At 41.2% G+C, this 25,013-nt stretch overlaps 1 protein-coding gene across 1 annotated transcript in view; it reads left to right on the forward strand.

Annotated features, from left to right (window-relative positions):
* Positions 1–24,313, forward strand: part of LOC109910101 (5-hydroxytryptamine receptor 4-like) — a 106,120-nt gene extending 81,807 nt beyond the window's left edge. The window contains exon 8 of the mRNA XM_031798285.1: positions 18,874–24,313. The gene's annotated coding sequence lies outside the window, so the exon portion shown is untranslated. The remainder of the gene's footprint in view (positions 1–18,873) is intronic.
* Positions 24,314–25,013: the final 700 nt, after the last annotated feature.

Genomic DNA, 25,013 nt, shown 5'->3' on the forward strand with positions numbered 1-25,013 from the left:
ACAAGGTTACTAACTGTAATTTGCTGTACAGCATGTTTAAAACACGAGGTTGGTAAATGTTAAAATCTGATATACAAAACACATTTTACAAGTGGATTTATTGAGACGTGCATGCCTAATTCTTTTATTTTTATCCGGTTTTAAAGTATGGAAAGCAAAATCCATGTCTATTATTAGCTGTATTAGGGTTATGTAAGAGGACTAAAGTACTAAGTGCTGCTGGTTTTCAGCATTTCACCAAGTACCTTCAGCATTTATTTTTCTGTCTGCCATTATATGGGTTCTGAAAGCATGCGCCCGTCTTTGTGCTGGAATCTAAGTTGAATGAAATGACTGTCTTTACTTTCACCTTTTCACTGCGCGTGACACTTATGTCAACAGCAGTGTAAGTGCTTTAGCCTACTTGTCATATTTGCTAGACTGTACATTTCCACGTACATATTTTTATATTCTGAATTATGACAGAAAATGTATTTGACAGAATGTGGAAAACATCACCCATCCTCTCACCTGTGGCAACCCACACAAACTATAAGAAGGACCAGATAGGCATCTTATAGTGCATTCGGAAAGTATTCAGACCCCTTTCTCCACATTTTGTTTTACGTTTTAGCCTTATTCTAAAATTGATTAAATAGTTCTACACATAATAGCCCATAATGACAAAGCAACAGGTTTTAGAAATATTTTCAAATGAATTCAAAATAAACTGAAATATCACATTTGCATAAGTATTCAGACCCTTTACTCAGTACTTTGTTGAAGCACCTTTGGCAGCAATTACAGCCTCGAGTCTTCTTGGGTATGACGCTACAAGCTTGGCACACCTATATTTGGGGAGTTTCTCCCATTCCTCTCTGCAGATCCTCTCAAGTTCTGTCAGGTTGGATGGGGAGCTTCGCCACACAGCTATTTTCAGGTCTCTAGAGATGTTCGGTAGGGTTCAAGTCCGGGCTCTGGCTGGACCACTCAAGGACATTAAGAGACTTGTCCCGAAGCCACTCCTGTGTTGTCTTGGCTGTGTGCTTAGGGTCGTTGTGCTGTTGGAGGGTGAACCTTTTCCCCAGTCTGAAGTCCTGGAGCAGGTTTTCATCAAGGATCTCTCTGTAGTTTGCTCTGTTCCTCTTTCCCTCGATCCTGACTAGTATCCCAGTCCCTGACGCTGAAAAACATCCCCACAGCATGATGCTGCCACCACCATGCTTCACAGTAGGGATGGTCCCTGGTTTCCTCCAGACATCACTCTTGGCATTCAGGCCAGAGTTCAATGTTGGTTTTATCAGACCAGAGATTCTTGTTTCTCATGAGAGTCCTTTAGGTTTCTTTTGGCAAACTCCAAGCTGGCTGTCATATGCCCTTTACTGAGGGACTTCCGACTGGCCACTCATCCATAAATGCCTGATTGGTGGAGTGCTGTAGAGATGCTTGTCCTTCTAGAAGGTTCTCCCATCTCCACAGAGGAACTCTGGAGCTCTGTTGGAGTGATCATCGGGTTCTTGGTTACCTCCTTGACCAAGGCCCTTCTCCACCGAATGCTCTGAGTCTTGGTGGTTCCAAACTTCTTCCATTTAAGAATGATGGAAGCCACTGTGTTCTCGGGGACCTTCAATGATGCATAAATATTTTGGTACCCTACCCCGGACACAATCCTGTCTCGGAGCTCTACGGACAATTCCTTCAAACTCATGATTTTTGCTCTGACATGCATTTTCAACTGTGGGACCTTACATAGACAGGTGTGTGCCTTTCCAAATCATGTCCAATCAATTGAATTTACCTAAGGTGGACTCCAATTAAGTTGTAGAAACAGCTCAAGGATGATCAATGGAAACAGGATGGACCTGAATTCAATTTAGAGTCTCATAGCAAAGGATCTGAATGCTTACAGTTGAAGTTGTAAGTTTACATACACTTATGTTGGAGTCATTAACTTGTTTTTCAACCACTCCACAAATTTCTTGTGAACAAACTATAGTTTTGGCAAGTCGGTTAGTACATCTACTTTGTGCATGATACAAGTAATTTTTCCAGCAATTGTTTGCCGACAGATTATTTCACCAATTCCAGTGGGTCAGAAGTTTACATACACTAAGTTGACTGTGCCTTTAAACAGCTTGGAAAATTCCAGAAAATGATTTCATGGCTTCAGACGCTTCTGATAGGCTAATTGACATCCTTTCTTGTATATTTTGTATTTATTTATTTATTTTACCTTTATTTTACCAGGTAGGCTAGTTGAGAACAAGTTCTCATTTACAAATGCGACCTGGCCAAGATAAAGCAAAGCAGTTCGACACATCCAACAACACAGTTACACATAGAATAAACAAACATACAATCAATAATATAGTAGAAAAATATATATACAGCATGTGCAAATGGGGTTAGATAAGAGAGGTAAGGCAATAAATAGGCCATGGTGGCGAAGTAATTACAATATAGCAATTAAACACTGGAATGGTAGAATGTGCAGAAGATGCATGTGCAAGTAGAGATACTAGGGTGCAAAGGAGCAAGATATATACATAAATACAGTATGGGGATGAGGTAGATTGGATGGGCTATTTACAGATTACCTACAGTATGTACAGGTGCAGTGATCTGTGAGCTGCTCTGACAGCTGGTGCTTAAAGCTAGTGAGGGAGGTAAGTCTCCAGCTTTAGTGATTTTTGCAGTTTGTTCCAGTCATTGGTAGCAGAGAACTGGAAGGAGAGGCGGCCAAAGGAAGAATTGGCTTTGGGGGTGACCAGTGAGATATACCTGCTGGAGCATGTGCTACGGGTGGGTGCTGCTATGGTGACCAGTGAGCTGAGATAAGGCGGGGCTTTACCTAGCACAGATTTGTAGATGACCTTGAGCCAGTGGGTTTGGCGACGTGTATGAAGTGAGGGCCAGCCAACGAGAGCATACAGGTCGCAGTGGTGGGTAGAATATGGGGCTTTGGTGACAAAATGGATGGCACTGTGATAGACTGCATCCAATTTGTTGAGTAGTGTTGGAGGCTATTTTGTAAATGACATCGCCGAAGTCGAGGATTGGTAGGATGGTCAGTTTTACAAGGGTATGTTTGGCAGCATGAGTGAAGATGCTTTGTTGCGAAATAGGAAGCCAATTCTAGATTGAATTTTGGATTGGAGATGTTTATTGTGAGTCTGGAAGGAGAGTTTACAGTCTAACCAGACACCTAGGTATTTGTAGTTATCCACATATTCTAAGTCAGAACCGTCCAGAGTAGTGATGCTGGACGGGCGGGCAGGTGCGGGGGGCGATCAATTGAAAAGCTTGCATTTAAGAGCAGTTGGAGGCCACGGAAGGAGAGTTGTATGGCATTGAAGCTCATCTGGAAGTTAGTTAAGTGTCCAAAGAATGGCCAAAGGTATAGAGAATGGTGTCGTCTGCGTAGAGGTGGATCAAAGAATCAACAGCAGCAAGAGTGACATCATTGATGCATACAGAGAATAGAGTCTGCCCGAGAATTGAACCCTTTGGCACCCCCATAGAGACTGCCAGAGGTCCGGACAACAGGCCCTCCAATTTGACACACTGAACTCTCTGAGAAGCAGTTGGTGAACAAGGCGAGGCAATCATTTGAGAAACCAAGGCTGTTGAGTCTACAAATAAGAAGGTTGTGATTGACAGTCGAAAGCCTTAGCCAGGTCGATGAATACGGCTGCACAGTAATGTCTCTTATCGATGGCGGTTATGATATCGTTTAGGACCTTGAGCGTGACTGAGGTGCACCCATGACCAGCTTGGAAACTTGCATAGCGGAGAAGGTATGGTGGGTTTCGAAATGGTCGGTAATCTGTTTGTTAACTTAGCTTTCAAAGACCTTAGAAAGGCAGGGTAGAATATATATAGGTCTGTAGCAGTTTGGGTCTAGAGTGTATCCCCCTTTGAAGAGGGGGATGACCGCGGCAGCTTTCCAATCTATGGGAATCTCAGACGATACGAAAGAGGTTGAACAGGCTAGAATAAGGGTTGCAACAATTCTGGCAGATCACTTTAGAAAGAGTGTCCAGATTGTCTAGCCCGGATGATTTGTAGGGGTCCAGATTTTGCAGCTCTTTCAGAACATCAGCTATCTGGATTTGGGTGAAGGAGAAGTGGAGGAGGTTTGGGCAAGTTGTTGTGAGGAGCGCAGGGCTGTTGACCGGGGTAGGGGTAGCCAGGTGGAAAGCATGGCCAGCCGTAGAAAAATGCTTGTTGAAATTCTCAATTATAGTGGATTTATCGGTGGTAACATTGTTTCCTTGCCTTAGTGCAGTGGGCACCTGGGAGGAGGTGCTCTTATTCTCCATGGACTTTACAGTGTTCCTGAACTTTTTTGAGTTTGCTTGAAAAAGCTAGCCTTAGCTTTTCTAACTGCCTGTGTATATTTGTTCCTAACTTCCCTGAAAAGTTGCATATCACGGGGGCTGTCCGATGCTAATGCAGAACGCCACAGGATGTTTTTGTGCTGGTCAAGGGCAGTCAGGTCTGGAGAGAACCAAGGGCTATATCTGTTCCTGGTTCTAAATTTTTTGAATGGGGCATGCTTATTTAAGATGGTGAGGAAGGCACTTTTAAAGAATAACAAGGCATCCTCTACTGACGGAATGAGGTCAATATCCTTCCAGGATACCCGGGCCAGGTCGATTTGAAAGGCCTGCTTGCTAAAGTGTTTTAGGGAGCGTTTGACAGTGATGAGGGGTGGTCATTTGACCGCAGACCCATTACGGATGCAGGCAATGAGGCAGTGATTGCTGAGATCTTGGTTGAAAACAGCAGAGGTGGATTTGGAGGGCAAGTTAGTTAGGATGACATCTATGAGGGTGCCCCTGTTTAAGGATTTGGGGTTGTACCTGGTGGGTTCATTGATAATTTGTGTGAGATTGAGGACATCAAGCTTAGATTGTAGGATGGCCAGGGTGTTAACCATGTCACAGTTTAGGTCACCTAGCAGCACGAGCTCTGAAGATAGATGGGGGGCAATCAATTCAACATATGGTGTCCAGGGCACAGCTGGGGGCAGAGGGTGGTCTACAGTAAGTGGCAACAGTGAGAGACTTGTTTCTGGAGAGATGGATTTTTAAAAGTTAGAATTGTTTGGGTACAGACTTAGAGAGTAAGACAACTCTATTTGAGTCAATTGGAGGTGTACCTGTGGATGTATTTCAAGGCCTACCTTCAAACTCAGTGCCTCTTTACTTGACATCATGGGAAAATCAATAGAAATCATCCTAGACCTCAGAAAAGAAATTGTAGACCTCGATAAGTCTGGTTCATCCTTGGGAGCAATTTCCGAATGCCTGAAGGTACCACGTTCATCTGTATCAACAATAGTACTCAAGTATAAACACCATGGGACCACGCAGCCGTCATACTGCTCAGGAAGGAGACACTTTCTGTCTGCTAGAGATGAACGTACTTTGGTGCGAAAAGTGCAAATCAATCCCAGAACAACAGCAAAGGACCGTGTGAAGATGCTGGAGGAAACAGGTTCAAAAGTATCTATATCCACAGTAAAACGAGTCCTACATCGACATAACCTGAAAGGCCGCTCAGCAAGGAAGAAGACACTGCTCCAAAACCGCCATTAAAAAGCCAGACTACGGTTTGCAACTGCACATGGGGAAAATATCGTACTTTTTGGAGATGTGTCCTCTGGTCTGATGAAACAAAAATAAAACTGTTTGGCCATAATGACCATCGATACAGTATGTTTGGAGGAAAAAGGGGGATGCTTGCAAGCCGAAGAACACCATCCCAACCGTGAAGTACAGGGGTGGCAGCATCATATTGTGGGGCTCTTTGCTGCAGGAGGGACTGGTGCACTTCACAAAATAGATGGCATCATGAGGTAGGAAAATGATGTGGATATATTGAAGCAACATCTCAAGACATCAGTCAGGCAGTTAAAGCTTGGTCGCAAATGGCTCTTCCAAATGGACAATGACCCCAAGCATACTTCCAAAGTTGTGGCAAAATGGCTTAACAAAGTCAATCATTCTCTCTACTATTATTCTGACATTAGACATTCTTAAAATTAAGTGATCATAACTGACCCAAGATAGGGAATTTTTACTTGGTTTAAATGTCAGGAATTGTGAAAAACTGCGTTTAAGTGTATTTGGCTAAGGTGTATGTAAACTTCCAACTTCAACTGTATATTTATTTTTAATACATTTAAAAAACTGTTTTCCCTTTGTCATTATAGAGTATTGTGTGTAGATTGATGAGGAAAACAATACATGTAATCAATTTTAGAATAAGGCTGTATTGTAACTAAATATGGAAATAGCCAAGGGGACTGAATGCTTTCCAAATGCACTGTATAGGCAACATGAATGCACCTGTGACATTTCATTAAAAGTTGGCATATGAATTTAAAGAACACAAGTGCAAGGTTGACATTCAATGCATGCTCCCCTAGTTACAGAAAGGAGCATCAACCAATCAGTGAATAGCCTATCTGATGGTCACATTGTAGCGCTGCTGAGGAAAATCTACCACTGAAGTCAGAAGAAAGGGTCTCTCTCTCTCTCAAGGGGCTTTATTGGCATGGGAAACATATGTTTATATTGCCAAATGAAGTGAAATAGATCATAAACAAAAGTGAAATGAACAGTAAACATTACACTCACAATTGTTCCAAAAGACTAAAGACATGTCAAATGTAATATGTCTGTATACAGTGTTGTAATGAGTAGTTAAAGTACAAAAGGGAAAATAAATCAACATAAATATAGGTTATATTTACAATGGTGTTTGTTCTTTACTGGTCGCCCTTTTCATGTCACAACAGGTCCCAAATCTTGCTGCTGTGATTGCAGGTCGCAGTTGCAAATGAGAACCTGTTCTCAACTAGCCTACCTGGTTAAATAAAGGTTAAATAAATAAAAATTAAAACACTGTGGTATTACACCCAATAAAATGGGAGTTTATCCAAATGTATTAGTTTTTGAATTCTTTGTGGGTGTAATCTGAGGGAAATATGTGTCTCTAATGTGGTTATACATTTGGCAGGAGGTTAGGAAGTGCAGCTCAGTTTCCACCTAATTTTGTGGGCAGTGTGCACATAGCCTGTCTTCTCTTGAGAGCCAGGTCTGCCTTCAGTGGCCTTTCTCAATAGCAAGGCCATGTTCACTGAGTCTGTCCATAGTCAAAAATGTCCTTCATTTTCGGTCAGTCAAAGTGGTCTGCCACTGTTTAGGGCCAAATAGTATTCTAGTTTGCTCTTTTTTTGTATATTCTTTTCAATGTGTCAAGTAATTATCTTTTTGTTTTCACATCATTTGGTTGGGTCTAATTGTGTTGCTGTCCTGGGGCTCTGTGGGGTCTGTTTGTGAACAGAGGCCCAGGACCAGCTTGCTTAGAGGGCTCTTCTCCAGGTTTATTTTTCTGTAGATGATGGTTTTGTTATGGAAGGTTTGGGAATCGCTTTCTTTTAGGTGGTTGTATAATTTAATTATACTCTGCATGCATTATTTGATGTTTTACATTGTACACAGGGGATATTTTTGCAGAATTCTGCATGCAGAGTCTCAATTTGGGGTTTGCCCCATTTTGTGAATTCTTGGTTGGTGAGCGGACCCCAGTCCTGACAACCATAAAGGGCAATGGCTTCTATAAATGATTCAAGTCTTTTTTGCCAGATCCTAATTGGCATGTTGAATTTTATGTTCCCTTTGATGGCATAGAAGGCCCTTCTTGCCTTGTCTCTCAGATCGTTCACAGCTTTGAGGAGGTTACCTGTGGCACTGATGTTTAGGCCGAGGTATGCATAGTTTTTTGTGTGCCCTAGGGGAAAGGTGTCTAGATGGAATTTGTATTTGTGGTCCTGGTAACTAGACCTTTTTTGGAACACCATTATTTTTTGTCTTACTGAGATTCATTGTCAGGGCCCAGGTCTGACAGTCTCTCTCGCTCTCTCTCTCTCCCCGTCAGTGTTTCCACCTTAAACATGAGTTGAATTTTTGGGGATTAACTCTGAACATATGATTTAAAGATGTTTGTATTACACTGTCAGGGCATCACCTAAATATGAGGGTTTTCCTCTTCAAGTGGACTGTATGAAATTCAGCAATCTGGGCTATGTTGGACACAGTCCAGCTGCAGGTTTCTTGGAGAGTCCGTTCATTTTAGAGTACTCCTTCCATTTGTGTGGTTTCTGCTCTTTGTTATAGTGGTGTAGTATAATGTATAAATTATCATAAAAGCAACCATTGTGTCTTCAATATCAAATCAAATTTTATTTGTCACATACACATGGTTAGCACATGTTAATGCGAGTGTAGCGAAATGCTTCTAGTTCCGACATTGACGTAATATCCAACGAGTAATCTAACCCAACAATTTCACAACAACTACCTTATACAGACAAGTGTAAAAGAATGAATAAGAATATGTACATAAAAAAAAAATATGAATGAGTGATGGTATAGAACGACAGGCAAGATGCAGTGGATGGTATAGAGTACAGTATATATATATGAGATAAGTAATGTAGGGTATGTAAACATATAAAAGTGGCATTGTTTAAAGTGGCTAGTGATACATTACATCAAGATGGCAAGATGCAGTAGATGGTATAGAGTACAGTATATACATATGAGAAGATTAATGTAGGGTATGTAAGCATTATATGAAGTGGCATTGTTTAAAGTGTCTAGTGATACATTTATTACATACATTTTTCCATTATTAAAGTGGCTGGAGTTGAGTCAGTATGTTGGCAGCAGCCACTCAATGTTAGTGATGGCTGTTTAACAGTCTGATGGCCTTGAGATAGAAGCTGTTTTTTAGTCCCTCGGTCCCTGCTTTGATGTACCTGTACTGACCTCGCCTTCTGGATGATAGCGGTGTGAACAGACAGTGGCTCGGGCGGTTGTTGTCCTTGATGATCTTTATGGCCTTTCTGTGACATCGGGTGGTGTAGGTGTCCTGGAGGGCAGGTAGTTTGCCCCCGGTAATGCGTTGTGCTGCTCCCTCTGCTGTTTCCTGAAGTCCACGATCATCTCCTTTGTTTTGTTGACGTTGAGTGTGAGGTTATTTTCCTGATACCACACTCCGAGGGCCCTCACCTCCTCCCTGTAAGCCGTCTCGTCGTTGTTGGTAATCAAGCCTGCCACTATAGTGTCATCTGCAAACTTGATGATTGAGTTGGAGGTGTGCATGGCCACGCAGTCGTGGGTGAACCCGGAGTACAGGAGAGAGAGAACGCATCCTTGTGGGGCCCCAGTGTTGAGGATCAGCGGGGTGGAGATGTTGTTACCTACCCTCACCAGGGCCGTCAGGAAGTCCAGGACCCAGTTGCACAGGGCGGGGTCGAGACCAAGGGTCTATGAACAGCATTCGCACATAGGTATTCCTCTTGTCCAGATGGGTTAGGGCAGTGTGACTGCGATTGCGTTGTCTGTGGACCTATTGGGGCGGTAAGCAAATTGGAGTGGGTCTAGGGTGTCAGGTATGGTGGAGGTGATATGGTCCTTGACTAGTCTCTCAAAGCACTTCATGATGACTGAAGTGAGTGCTACGGGGCGGCAGTCATTTAGCTCAGTTACCTTAGCGCTCTTGGGAACAGGAACAATGGTGGCCCTCTTGAAGCATGTGGGGACAGCAGACTGGGATAAGTATTGATTGAATATGTCGGTAAACACACCAGCCAGCTGGTCTGCGCATGCTCTGAGGACGCGCCTGGGGATGCCCTCTGGGCCTGCAGCTTTGCGAGGATTGACATGTTTAAATGTTTTGCTCACGTTGGCTGCAGTGAAGGAGAGCCCGCAGGGTTTGGTAGTGGTCAGTGGCACTGTATTGTCCTCAAAGCGAGCAAAGAAGTGAAATGTGAAGAGTTTTAAAAGTCACTTGTATGAATTAGTCAATGAAACATCACACCTCTAACCATCACGTGTGTGGTGCAGCACGGTCCTGAATTATAAAAGCTTATGCACTCCTGTTGGCGATGAGCAGGTAAACACTAGCTGATATTTTTTTTAAGTTTTCCGCCCATTGAAATATGTAATGTCATCTTGGGATGTTGTCTGCCAGCAACTAGCTACAATTATTCATGAACAGCAGTCTGGTCTCACCTGGGTCAACGCTTTTCACCCTACTGTATTCCCCTGGCTGCTCTGGCTGTGAGGCACACATACTGTGATTTTTTTAATAATTTAAATGTAATCTTTTATTTAACGTCAGTTAAGAACAAATTCTTATTTTCAATGACGGCCTACCCCGGCCAAACCCGGACGACACTGTGCCAATTGTGCGCTGCCTTATGGGACTCCCAATCATGGCCAGATGTGATCCAGCCTGGATTTGAACCAGGGACTGTAGTGACACCTCTTGCACTAAGATGCAGTGCCTTAGACTGCTGCACCACTCGGGAGCCTAAATTATGGGAATGTTCTCAAAGAAAATGCTATATTATTTTTCTCCCATCGGAAAGCGGGGATAGAACCCCCTTTAGTGCGATCCTCAACTAATCTATGGCCATAGAACTTCAGGTGTTGGGGCCGGCCTCTGAAAGTATTGCAAGATTTTTTAATCTGGTTTATGTGAAGACAAAAAGGCATCAGACTTGTACATTTACAACACACTCCTCTCCACAACACGTTTAAAAACATGTTCACACACAAAGGTTTACTCTGTCTTATTCTCATTACTCAACACTCTCTCTCTCTCTGTCAAACACACACAGATACACACACCTCGCGCGCACACACACACACACACACACACACACACACACACACACACACACACACACACACACACACACACACACACACACACACACACACACACATAACCACACAAACATCTGAATTGCAAGGTAAACAGACTTCTCCTCTCCCAGGGGACTCATAGGTACGGTTTCTTATTTTTGCTCTCTCCATGTTGGCTCCTCATTCCAGTCAAAGAAACAATCAGGTCAGGAATGCTCTACCACTGCAACGGCAACCGTCACTCAACTAGAAGTAATCAAACTATCTGTGTTCCATGTAGAGTTTCAGCATGTTGATGTTATTATCTTAAAACAGACACAACGTTCCTCCAACTACCACAGCTGGCTTCCCTGTGTGTTAGCTAGCCTGGACACCCACAGCTGTCTGTTGGAATTTGGTGCCTGTCTGGCCCCTGCCCTGATTGTGTGTGTGTGTGTTTCTAACCAGCCAGGGAACTGTTTGTATTCTGGACCCCTCACTGAAAGATCAATCACACTGCTTGGCTTCTCTCTGTGGTCCTGCCAGTCTTGCACTGGGCCCTGTTTGGAGTTCCATGTCTATATCCAGATTAGCATATGGGCATTCTGTATGATGGAGCTCCATGTATATATCCAGACTAGCATATGGGCATTCTGTAAAATGGAGCTCCATGTCTATATCCAGATTAGCATATGGGTATTCTGTATGATGGAGCTCCATGTCTGTGTCCAGATTAGCATATGGGCATTCTGTATCCAGATTAGCATATGGGCATTCTGTATGATGGAGCTCCATGTCTGTATCCAGATTAGCATATGGGCATTCTGTATGATGGAGCTCCATGTCTGTATCCAGATTAGCATATGGGCATTCTGTATGATGGAGCTCCATGTCTGTATCCAGATTAGCATATGGGCATTCTGTATGATGGAGCTCCATGTCTGTATCCAGATTAGCATATGGGCATTCTGTATGATGGAGCTCCATGTCTGTATCCAGATTAGCATATGGGCATTCTGTATGATGGAGCTCCATGTCTGTATCCAGATTAGCATATGGGCATTCTGTATGATGGAGCTCCATGTCTGTATCCAGATTAGCATATGGGCATTCTGTATGATGGAGCTCCATGTCTGTATCCAGATTAGCATATGGGCATTCTGTATGATGGAGCTCCATGTCTGTATCCAGATTAGCATATGGGCATTCTGTATGATGGAGCTCCATGTCTGTATCCAGATTAGCATATGGGCATTCTGTATGATGGAGCTCCATGTCTGTATCCAGATTAGCATATGGGCATTCTCTATGGTGCCATGTATCATTTAAGGCTCCCTTCAAAAATACATTTCTATATTAATGAATTTCTTATGTAAATGAGGTTCCTATGTTAATGCGACTTTGCATAAATAAATACTGGAAACAACAGTGGGTTAGGGCTGTGGAGTAGTACCCTTCATTCAGCCTACATCCTCAGAGACAATAGCTTGCTTAATCAGGTATCATTCAATAAAGACTTCAAGTCAAATCTGGGGTCGCCCCCCTGCTGGCGTGCCTGTCCCTCTTCTGGAGAAAGACAGGTGGAATGTGAGCCCCAGTGTAATGAAGGGAGGCCCCTCCTGCTGTGTCCCGATGCCCTCCCTGTGCCCTGTGTCATGTAAAAATCTTCCCAGCGTGAAATAGTTCCCAATCGTTCTGATTGTGTTGTGATTGTGACATCATGTTGTAAAGATTTTCACAGCGTGAAAATGTTCCCAGTCAATAATTTGCACGTGCGTCTGTGTGGATGGCTGAGCTCGTGCAGATGTTTCTCTCACACCCCCTCGCTCTTGATTTGGCTAGCTATCTAGCATAATTAGCTATACACTGGTAAAGATGGCATCTTCTCAGAGGTGTGTAGTTTTAACTTGTTTGAATAGCTAACTAATTAACTAAAAAACATATATGCACTGGCAATTGAAAATGTAGCACCCAAGTTTTTGCAATTGCAAAAAATCTCTCCTCACATCAACCCTCAGCACTTTGACACACAAGTCCGGGAATTTATGTGCTGACCTTACGCCTCAACGAGCTTCTGATTGGTCAGAGTCAATACTCCTGGCCACCATTGATTTGCAGATGTGTGAAGCAAATGCGCATGCAGACAGAACAGTTTTATGAGGTTGAGGGAGGGTGAGAGAGAAACATCCGCATGAGCTCGGACATCCACAAAAAAATGATGCAATTATTGAACTGGGAACATTTTACATTTTAGAACACAATCAGAACGATCAGAACTATTTCACACTGGGAAGCTTTTTTACGTGACACCCTTGTGTGAACCAGAACATGTTGGAGTAGATTAGTTTGTAATAGATTCCATCTCCTCCTCCTATTACCAAGAGGAGCAAGTTATCTGGGTTTTGCTTCCCTATTTAATTCCAAACAGCTCAGTAAGGAAGCTTTGACCCCTACTCCTCTGCCATAGATTGTGCTCCTTAGCAGGCTGAAATGGAAAAACATTTATTCTTCGCTCTGACGTCGCCCAGATAAACAAACTGAAAAACATGTTATTATCTAATTAGTTAGATTCTCAGCCCCGCTCTCTGATTCATTTAATTTCACTATTTATATTTTCGAACTGATGCCCAACTGTTTAGTCATTCTCTGAACAAAGTTGTTCAGACAAAATTTGTTAGAATGAGCACATGTATTTATTCTCCAAGACCAAAGTTGAAAAGTTTAAGACCTCACAATAAATTATGGTGTTCACTTTGAATTACCATCCTCTACCAGAGAAGCTTCAAATGTATACAGTAATTCTTGTTCTAGTTACATTATGGAGTTTGTTGAACTCTCAGAGGCAGCACTGTGTCTAACCCACAGTGAAGCATATGGCACAGATCAAACACTTGACTGCTGTGGCCACAGCTGAGTGGCTGTTATGCTGTGGTCAGTGGTAATGAGCCATTAATACCAATGAGATGAGACCTGGGCTCATATCCACAAAGCATCTCAGAGTAAGAGTGCTAGATACTAATGAATAAGATTATATTGACAGATCCTAGATCAGCACTCCTACTCTGAGATGCTCTGTGGATTCGGGCCTGAGTAGGATTTCTCTCAAACACTTCCTTGATCATCCACCACCAGTTTACTGTATATACAGGGCAGGTGACAAAAGGCAGATATTTGTTCCTATTTCTAAACTTGCCCAAGTAACAGTTTTGGATTCAGGAAGCCTACATTGTTTGTGACTTCTAATTCTCAAGAGTCTAAGCCGTTGGTGGTGCAGGAAATAAACACTCAGGAAATATACAAAAGTTTTAGAACACCTACTAATTCAAGGGTTTTTCTGATTTTTTTTACTATTTTCCACATTGTAGAATAATAGTGAAGACATCAAAACTATGAAATAACACATATGGAATCATGTAATAACCAAAAAAGTGTTAAACAAATCAGTGGTATTTTATATTTGAGATTCTTCAAATTGCCACCCTTTGCCTTTGACAGCTTTGCACACACTTGACATTCTCTCAAGCAGCTTCATGAGGTAGTCACCTGCAATGCATTTAAATTAACATGTGGGGTTAAAAGATGAAGTCCATTTTATGTTAAGAACAGCTCAAATAAGCAAAGAGAACTGCACTTTAAGACATGGTCAGTCAATGCGGAAACTGGCTCTCATGAGGACCGCCACTGGAATGGAAGACCCAGAGTTACCTCTGTTGCGGAAGATAAGTTCGTTAGAGTTACCAGCCTCAGAAATTGGAGACCAAACAAATGCTTCACGGTGTTCAAGTAACAGACACATCTCAACATCAACTGTTCAGAGGAGACTGTGTGAATCAGGCCTTCATGGTCGAATTTCTGCAATGAAACCACTACTAAAGGACACTAATAAGAAGAGACTTGCGTGGGACAAGAAACACGTGCAATGGACATTATACCAGTGGAAATGTGTAATTTGGTCTTGTAACGGCGTTCTTCGTTTGTTGAAAGAGAGGACCAAAATGCAGCGTGGTGGTTACTCATGTCTTTAATGAATGAAATGACGATACATGAAATAACTGAATAAATACAAAAACAACAAACGGAACGTGAAACTTATTACAGCCTATCTGGTGAACACTACACAGAGACAGGAACAATCACCCACGAAATACAAAGCGAACTCAGGCTACCTAAATACGGTTCCCAATCAGAGGCAACGAGAAGCACCTGACTCTGATCGAGAACCGCCTCAGGCAGCCAAGCCTACACTCGACACACCCCTAATCAACCACAATCCCAATGCCTACAAAAAGAAACAATACAACAACACAATAACCCATGTCACATTCTGGCCTGAACAAATAATTAAAGAAAACACAAAATACTAAGACCAAGGCGTGACAGGTCTGAAGTCCAAATTGGAGATTTTTGGTTCCAACCGCCTTGTCTTTGTGAGATGCGTGTGAGTGAACAGATGATCTCCGCTTGTGTATTTCCCACCGTAAAGCATGGAGGAGGAGGTGTTATGGTGTGGGGGTGCTTTGCTAGGGACACTGTGATTTATTTAGAATTCAAGGCACACTTAACCAGCATGGCTACCACCGCATTCTGCACCGATACACCATTCCATCTGGTTTAGGCTTAGTGGGACTATAATTTTGTTTTTCAACAGGACAATGACCCGACCTCAACCAAATTGAGATGGTTTCGGATGAGTCGGACCGCAGAGTGAAGGAAAAGCAGCCAACAAGTGCTCAGCATATGTGGGAAGTCCTTCAAGACTGTTGGAAAAGCATTCCAGGTGAAGCTGGTTGAGAGAATGCCAAGAGTGTGCAAAGCTGTCATCAAAGCAAAGGGTGGCTATTTGAAGAATCTAAAATATAATATATATTTTGATTTGTTTAACACCATTTTGGTTACTACATGATTCCATATGTGTTATTTCGTAGTTTTGATGTCTTCACTATTATTTTACAAAGTAGAACATAATAAAAATAAAGAAAAACCCTTGAATGAGTAGGTGTTCTAAAACTTTTGACCGGTAGTGTAAATATATATATATTTTTTGACACATATTTAACCCTTTTTTTGGCGTAGGCACAAAACTACCTTCATACTTCCATAGATTTTTTAAACTAGTACTGGTTACCTTCAGACGAGTCCCGCGGCACTTGTGGGAGCCGTAGAGCAAAACGGAGAACACCGTCGTGCTTGTGAGAATCTTCCATTTTCCATTAGTTTGTAGCCTAAACGGTTTGGATGCTACAAACAGAAGTTGGCACATCAACGGTACCAACTTCAGACGAGTCCCGTTGGGGTTGTAGAGAAAATCAGAGAACACCCTCATGTTCCTGAGAGTCTCATATTGCCACAGAGTGGTCATATTAGTTTTTTAGGCCAAACCTTTCTAACTGAACGGTTTGGCCTACCATTCAGACGGTACAGAGTTTTTCGGGATGTAGTTCGGCCACCTTCAACCGCAGATGCAGAAGGCTGCCATGGACGGATGCGGTGGATTGAGACGCAGCATATGTAAAAAAATATATATAAAAAAATGATATCTCTAGCTTAACCTTTCTCCTACAATTTCCATCAAAATCCGACTGTTTAAGCTGTAGCTTTCTGTATTTTTATTTTTTTGCATGGGGTGCGTCTCAATCCACTACATCCGCCGATGGCAGAACTAAAGCGGTGTTTGTCAGACCATGAGACATCCTGAAAATCAGGCTTCTCACTAACCCCTCTGTGGAAAGACGAGGCTCTCATGAACCGTTTTTGCTCTACCACCCGACAAGCCTCATGGGACTAATATGACCACTCTGTGGAAAGGTGAATCTGTTACAAACACGTACAGTAACATGTCGGTTGTTTTGCTCTAACAAGACTCGTCTCAAGGTCATAGGTACCAGTAAAAAAAATGTATGGAAGTATATATGGAGAAAGAAAAAAATGGTTTCCTGATCTTTCTTATATCTCTCAGATATAGAACAGACACTTCAGAACAAACTTTCTTTTGATTGTTTGGGGGGGACAATCTGTTCCATTTAGCGAATCTGTTATTCAGTGAGTTATGGGCTAATAGCAGTAATGCCAAATTCAACGTTTCATCAAATATTTTTGAAATATATTTTTTGATACCTTAAGTGGTCTTAAAATGTTTAATAAAATAATTAAATGATCCTTGGTATGACCATCTTAAATCAGTTCCATGTGTTATCTTAGTAGAACCCCTACCCCAGCTTTGACAGGGCTTAGACTCTAGAGGGTTTTAAACTGACAGATTCTGATGGGATTTTTAAAATGTATTAGGTTACTTAGATTAACATACCGTCACTAGACTCTAGGGGGTTTAAAGCCCAGCGACTAGCAAAACTGTTTATATGAACCGTAAGACAAGCTCTCTAAAAGGTTTGGATGGATTACATTAAAATGTCAGCGTTTAAGCGTTAATAAAGTCAGGATGAGAATCAGAGAGAGGGCAGCAGAGAATGGGTGGTGGCCATGCCAGTCAAGAGGGTGCTCTGGCCTACTGTATGTGTTGCTGCTATCCCTTAGTACAGCTCAGGAGCTGCTATAGGGATACAGAGAAAGAGAGGAGATGGACTCATCTGCCCCTCCATCACTGCAATTACTGCATCATAATGTACTATACCTAAGTCATGTGTTTCCAGGGCATTTTATCCATTAGGAGCAGTGTCACCATCTTCCTTTCAGTCTGTGGTTCTCTCTGTGGGTAATTGGTACCACTATATCAGTTGTACCACCACAAGCAGGACATTTTGGGTTAAACACTGCAATGTGGTAGCAATTTTGGGTTCTGCTCCATTGGAAAGCTCTAGCACATTTCCTTAAATCCCGGAACATTAGACAGTTTTGAGGGGTTTTTTTTAAAGTACATTTCACAGCCAATTTCTAAGCAGGAATTGCCTTTGGTTTGGTTGTTTATGAAAACAGATCCTAATGGTTTTAGGATGGCTTCCACCTCTCAAACAGAGACAATGAGTCAATATGACAGTGAATTGTTTGATACACTTCAACGTAAGCGATTTACTCCAGAGAAATCACTCATGATATGGTTTCCAAATGGTGTTTCTTTCTCACCTGTTTGATGATTGGCTTTCTGGCACGTGGGAAATGTAATTTAGTTAGCGTGATTATTTTATGCAATGAGTTTTGCCATATTCATATGTCTCAATTTCCCTTGAAAGTGTGTTTTAGATTTGGAGTGAATGAATGATCACGTTACAGTCAATGTGACCGTTTTGTACTTTATAGGGCGCTCATTCCAACTTCTGATTATATGTCCTTTGATTATATGATCAGTGCAAAGCGTCACAGAAGTTGAAGAAATACGAAACTGTTGATCATATCGCTGACTCATTTGAGAGTTGGCGAAGTAATGTTTTACTGTGTCAGGAGAAATGAGTATTAAGAAAACATCTGTGGCCCTAAATTTGTCAAAGTTAAAATCATGACTTGCGTCTAAAATGTGCAGCCGGATGGTTTTCACTCACCGTTCTGTATCGTCAACATGACACGATTTCAGCCATCCATTAAAGGAAAAATGTCTGCCTTTTTGGTGTATCTTCAAGTTCTCATGATGCCAGATGGTGAAAGGGATAGTCATCTCAAGTAGGAGTATTGTAGACTTGGCACTGGCTTGGCTCAGCCTCCTATCCCACTTTTCTATGTTGGATAGTATGATTTGTGGGGTATAATTTGTATAGTGGATCTGAATATTGTCATTTAAAAGCATGCTGACAACATTGTAGGTTTATCACTAATCCTGATTTATCATGACCCTTAGAGTGAACCAGTTAAGGTTTCACTGAAGGTCCACTCGTTTATTGCAGCCAACAACAACCCCAGAAAAGAGAAAGTCAGGCTCACCTCCGCAGAGCCAACCCCAATTTACTGTAATCCCAGAGCTTCACATTAACCAGACTGCTTGAATCAGGCAGGAGTGCTGCTCGCTTCATGTGGTTTTAAGTTACTTAACAATACCTCTCTCATTTTAAGGGTAGGCTACAAGTTCAACAAAACGGTGAGTCCTGTGTAAAATCTATTGTTCTGTTCATTCTGTGAAATGTTTGTTTTAGGAGTTCATCATCAAAAAGTATTGATGCATCTTGGATATTAGAGTTAATTGAATGATTACCCAATGTCAGTGTGAAATTAAATGTTACATTCTGTGTTTGTATAATTTCAGGTATGCTGCCCTGCACAACGGGAACCATATTGAAAAGGAAAAGCAGTCGTTGCAAAAAGAGGACACGGAGTCGCCGGAGTCCTGCTTCTGACAACCACAGACAGTCAGACAGGCACTACCCTGTGCAATCTGAGACAGGGACTGGGCCAGAACCAGCCCTAGAGGGAGTCATTCTAAGGCAGCCTCTCCCACTGAGAGACCGCCAAACCAACAACATGTTTGGACTGAATTCTTAGTAGCGGGATCGATTATGGACTGTGGAATACTTTAAGGTGAATAATGTTGCCAAAGCTATTTGATATTAACTTTGTTTTAAGATATGTTGTTTCGTATTTCCTTTGCTTAGAAAAGGAAGAAAAACACTCATTCTTTCTGATCCACTATAGCTAGCTCTGTTAGTTAGCGGATGTTCCAGTAATGCTTAGTGTTATCTGTCACCAATATAAACATTTCAATAAGCTTTATTGATCTAAGGAGGTGCAATTTCACACAGGCACAGAGGGATCATAACCCCTTCATTTAGAATGAAGTATTAACTTGAAAATGTTCTCATTTTATTCAACTTCAGGTCTCTTATCTCTCTCTGTCATAGGTGCCCTATACTCAATCACTATCAGCCTAGATCCCATAACTTTCCTATGATGCTTTGCATAATCTTCAAAAGCCGAAAGTGATAAAGTATTTTAGCACACCCATGGTATAGTATGGTATGTGATGAAACAATTCAGCCCCTGAAGTGCATTATTAGCTACTACACTTCAAAATCATCCCTTCTCTCTCATGACTCCTCTCTCAGATGTCGACAAAGATGGACCATGCAATAAGATGGACGTGTTTTTAAAGATTATGGTTGCTGAAGCAATTTAATCTTGGTCAAAGTATTTTGCCTCCTACTGATGCGTGTTGTCTACTACAGTATGTGGGTACATGCTTGAGATCATGTCCTATACTTCATGAAGGGCCCCTCTCAACACCACGTGTTCAGTCTAGTCCACAGCAACATCCCATTTCTTATGCATTACGAACAGTAGTCCGAAAACATTTGCTAGAGTGTACTACAATTTTCCGGCATTTTGTATTCATGAACAATCCAAGGTATCTCTTGAAATGTATATTTACCTGCACCTGAAATGTGAACATTGACTTTCTTTTCCTGTGCCATTCCAAAGCAAACCATTCCACTTGCTGAATCCTTCAGTAGGCTACCAATGATGACTAGCTCGTTTAAAAGGCAATCGCCACCAAAGCCAGCATTTCATTTTCAATGAGTCCCCAAATAGAGGCTCAATGGTTCAGATAATAACATTCTGTCCAAAACACTGGGAATATTTCCTTTCAGAAAACAATGCAAAGAGATCATACATAGTCATATACAGCAGGAGGTAAAGAATACCAACTGCATTTTCCCCATACATTCATCTGTTAAACACACATTCAAGCGACGTCTCCCAGCAACTTAAACAAAATGACCCTGTTGGTTGAACTTCCTGATGAAATGTCCAATCTTAAAGGGGCAGTGCAGTCAAAACATTATTTACCATTTTTTTTGTATGATATTTCCAGACTATCAGGCCGAAAATTATGAAAATGCCCTTTAAGTGTAAGCTTTTAGAAGAAAAACCAGCAGACACTATGCCCTCCATGGAATGAGTTTGACACCCCTACCCTAGAGTCTAGACCAGAGTTTAACAACTCTCTCCTCAGATGTTTCACAGTTGAGTTTTAACCCTAAACTACCACATCTGATTCAATTAGGCAAAGGCGTGAGGATTAGTTGACTAATTGAATCAGGTGTGCCAGTTTAGAGTTAAAACAAAAATGTGAGAGGGTTGGGAAACCCTGGTCTAGATGATCCAATCAGATGTGTCAGTACATCCACACGATCAGTCTGAGCATTTCAATGGCAAAAGAAGGCTCAGGGAAATAAATGATAGACAAATATATTTTGATTTACTACCATGAAAAACACTCAGTGATTTATTAGACACTGAGTGATGATTTTAAAAAATCAAATGAAAAAGACTGCATGAGGCTTTAATAGAAAGCCCAGCAGATGATCCTGTTTTTATAATGTACATGTTGATACATAAATATCAGAATTACCATTTAAGTTGTCTCTGAGTGGGGTGTTTGGGGCAAGGTTGAGTGTGTTACGCAGTGTCCAGTAGCATTAAGCCATAAGTCATTACATCCATCCTGTCTTCCTCCTTACAACACCAAAATGTCAGTCACTCCCTCCTTCCCTCCTGTCCTTGGACTCAATCTTTCCCATGAAGATTTTTGAAGTGGATTTAACAAGTGACATCAATAAGGGATCATCGCTTTCACCTGGTCAGTCTGTCATGGAAAGAGCAGGTGTCAATAATGTTTTGTACACCCAGTGTAGGCAGAACCTTTACAGTGCTATACCCTTCTGGAAAAGATTTTAAACCAATGTTTGTTTTTTTCATGCTCCTCAAAAAAAGCTATTTATCTCAGACTGTGACCTCTTCATAATTGAAGCACTAGCACTTTAGTAATATATAGATAAGGATGTAAAAAAGTATTTTCATCAGTTGATCGTCCACGACCAATTTTATAAACAAAGGTATTTTGATCACTTAAATTATTTACTCTCCTTTTCATTCATCCTGAAGATTTTATTTAGTATTGTATTTTTGATGATACATTCAGAAAAGTCTGTAGTGTATTATTTTGGATACAAAGGTAAATGCCACATGTACAATCCATGAAGACCCATTCTAATTCTATAATAATCAAAATAGTCTCAAATCGTTCCCTTTGTGAGTGGGACTTTACTTGCTTACAGTGCAAACAATGCAACATAATGTTTGTCCGTGAACAATCGTAACATTTAATTTGTATATCTTTCTTTGTTTGTGTTTCCTTTTTCAGGAATTTAATTCAGCCAATTAAGAAGATGATATATGCATTGTACTTCCAGCATAATTAAGGCGTATATTTCTGGGATTTTAAAGTGTACATAGATGAATATTCTTCAGCAAAAAAGTGGGATATGAGTCTGTCTCTTCAGTGAGCTTGAACAAAGCAATTATAATGGGTTTATATTCTTCATTCCAGTAGCTCTGCTGGCCTATCCTTCCAGCACAGTATAATGATAAAGCCTGAACATGTAAGCCACCATATACTACAGTACACATATGTGTATGCATAGTCACATACAGCTGTGTTTTATGTTCATAAACCTTGTACATCACAACATTTTATTGCTAGTTTTCAATTGACGTGGCCAGCATAAGAATTTCACCCAGACTCCAAAGGAGGGGGTTACCCTTCATGTTTTGTTTGTGATAATAGATGTGCTGCGTATATAATCCCCTGGGCCCGGCAGTTTCCATGACACCTGGAATACACATCTCTGTGATCAACATGTATGGCACATTATGGTGGTTGAAAGTCCAGAATTAGAACACAACCTGTGGAGATTTAAGAGGAAAACCACCTGCGGTAATAACATAACTTTCATCATTTACTTTAGTTACACCCCTGAGGTAGATTTGAAAGGAGAACCGTCCACTACCTAATTTTATACTGTATAGTCAGATACCAGTTACACAATATGCAGCCTAATTATTTATCAGACGTTTTAAAAACAGACGTGATACTAGGAATGGTACAGTAATACATTGTACTTTCCCTGTGAATAGTCCTGTAGGACCTCCTTTAGTCCTTGTTGAATTACATACACGTAGAGTTGGGACAATCAACCAAAAATGATCGACACCGACCAAAACGATCACTTAGCGCAGGCATTTCGTCCATTAGGATAAGTAGCCTATACTAGAGAAATGTGAAGTTTGAAATGAGTTTGCTAATATGGGTGATTGTTAATGGAACAGTTGATGGCTACAACCATCAAACTAGTAGTACTAGTTTAAAGCAGGGATCCCCAACCTTTTCTAGCATGAGAGCTACGTTTAAAAAAACAAATGTATTATGTCACCAGTTTTCCTCTCACCTGCAGCTCTTCCCTGGCTCCTTAGTGTACAAGAGAAAGTAGTTCCTTATGTTTTTTTTGTCAATATACCTGGTAAAAAAATGGTTTATAAACTACTCGAAGCGGTGCCCTTAAAAATCTGAGTTTTTTTCTCACAAAAATTCTGTTTTAGATTTTCCTAAATTACATTGCTTTATTTTTCACTTTGAAAATTCCTATTGTTTATAGAGAAACAACATTGGATGTTCTGAGTTTAAATCACATAAGACTTTTTTTTTTAGGTGTGGAAATTTAGAAATTTAGATTTTTGATTGTAATTCCTCTTTAATTGCGCATCTAGCGAATGAGGAATGTGCCGGTCTAAAAATGGTTCTGCACTGCTGCTTCTCAATTCATGACAAAGTATATCATACAAATTACAGTATATACTTACTTATGATATACTTCTGCCTGGTAAGCCAGCTTTGCGGTTAACATTTAATTGAGAATGTTTTATATATAGCATACTTGTATATAGCATACTTCAGAATTGTTTGAAGAGCTACTCAAAGTTGGGCTTCTCGTGATCGACCTGTTGGAGACTCCTGGTTTAAAAAAGATGTGGTAAAGTTTAAGGTAATGTCATAAACGTATCATTCTATTTAACATTATCGCACAAATTCTGGCAATTTATCATGATCTGGATTTATTCTCCATATCGCCCAGCTCTACATGCATGTACGTAAAGGTTAAGGCGATGATTAATTAAATGCTTCACCTGTTCATTAGTGATCAAAACCACAGGCATCTGCCCCCGTGGTGTGTTCTGCATGTTGAGAACATCTGAGAGAGGCTGAACTCTGAGTTGGGCCTTATCCACAAAGCGTCTCAGAGAAGGAGTGCTGAGCTAGGATCTGTCTATACAATCTTATTCGCTATGAACTAAAATGCTAAAATGATCTTAGATCGGCACTCCTACCCGGAGATGGATACGGACCCAGTTGTCTAGAGACAGAGGCAAGGGACGGCATCTGGCGTAGAGCCACAATGTAATATACAGATCAAGTCAATTGTAACCTACATAACTCATCTGGGGAGATATTGGACAATGAGGAAGAATAAAATGAAATATGCCGTTTCAACAAACCAAAGTTTGTTGCAGCAAATGTCATACCTCCAAACATACACAAATGTTGCTACTTTTACAACTCAACACAGTATTGTGTTTTTAAAAGTTTGTTCAGATATAACCAATGTCTGAGAAAGAGTTGTATCTCAAAGCCATACATTCCCTTTAGGTTTGGATGCTTTGGCGCAATCGTTTTTCAGTTTCAGTTAGTCCCCAACATGTCGTCACCATGCCTTCACCCTAGGAACCTCCTCCAACCTTCCCCTCTCACTCTTTGGGTGCCACCTCTGAAGGCAGTGGAAGCTCACAGCATGAATGTGTTGTACAGTAAATCTCCCAACAGTGTTGTTGAAGAATAAACTTTTGTATTAAAACTCCTCAGTGTTTATTTTGATGGAACACAGATGAGTCACTATTTTCATGAACTTTCTCTCTGTCAGTGGGCCAGAACGTGTATGACTTTTTCTGTTGGTAGGTGAGAGCTCTAGTAAATAAATGATGATTTAAGATGGAGAGATGTTATTAATCCCCGGCGTCAAATTTCTTATAGGCATCACCTGGTTTCAATAGGGAGCATGCTAGTAATTTAGATGACAGATAATAGTATCATTCAACCACTCCATAGAGCATAAGTTGTTTATTCCAAATGGAACGCATTCACAGTCTTTTTCTCTTCAAACAGAATGAGTGAGGGAGTGGGAGTGTTCATTGGCTGCCTAGCTTGTTATATAATCGTGAATAAAGAGGGTCACTCCGGTAGGTAACCTTTACCCTTTTACCATAGGCAATGGCCTTCTGTTCCAGTCCCGCAGCACAGTTAGAATACAGCCTAATGATTCAGACAGCAGGAGATCATTTCTCCTTTAGCCAATAAGCTGTGTGCGTCACTCCCAACCTCTCCTCTGGTTTATTTACAGTGCACAGGGACTGCATCAGACAGAGAGGCTTTAGAATAAACATACTACATGTAGCAGGTAAAAGCAGGCTTATCTGTGTGTAAATCTTACGTTTTTTTAATGGAGTCCCATGGGTTCATAATTATGCTAACCATGTTAGCATAATGTCACAATGTCT

Source organism: Oncorhynchus kisutch, linkage group LG19 (assembly GCF_002021735.2).
Source record: "Oncorhynchus kisutch isolate 150728-3 linkage group LG19, Okis_V2, whole genome shotgun sequence".
NCBI lineage: Eukaryota > Metazoa > Chordata > Actinopteri > Salmoniformes > Salmonidae > Oncorhynchus > Oncorhynchus kisutch.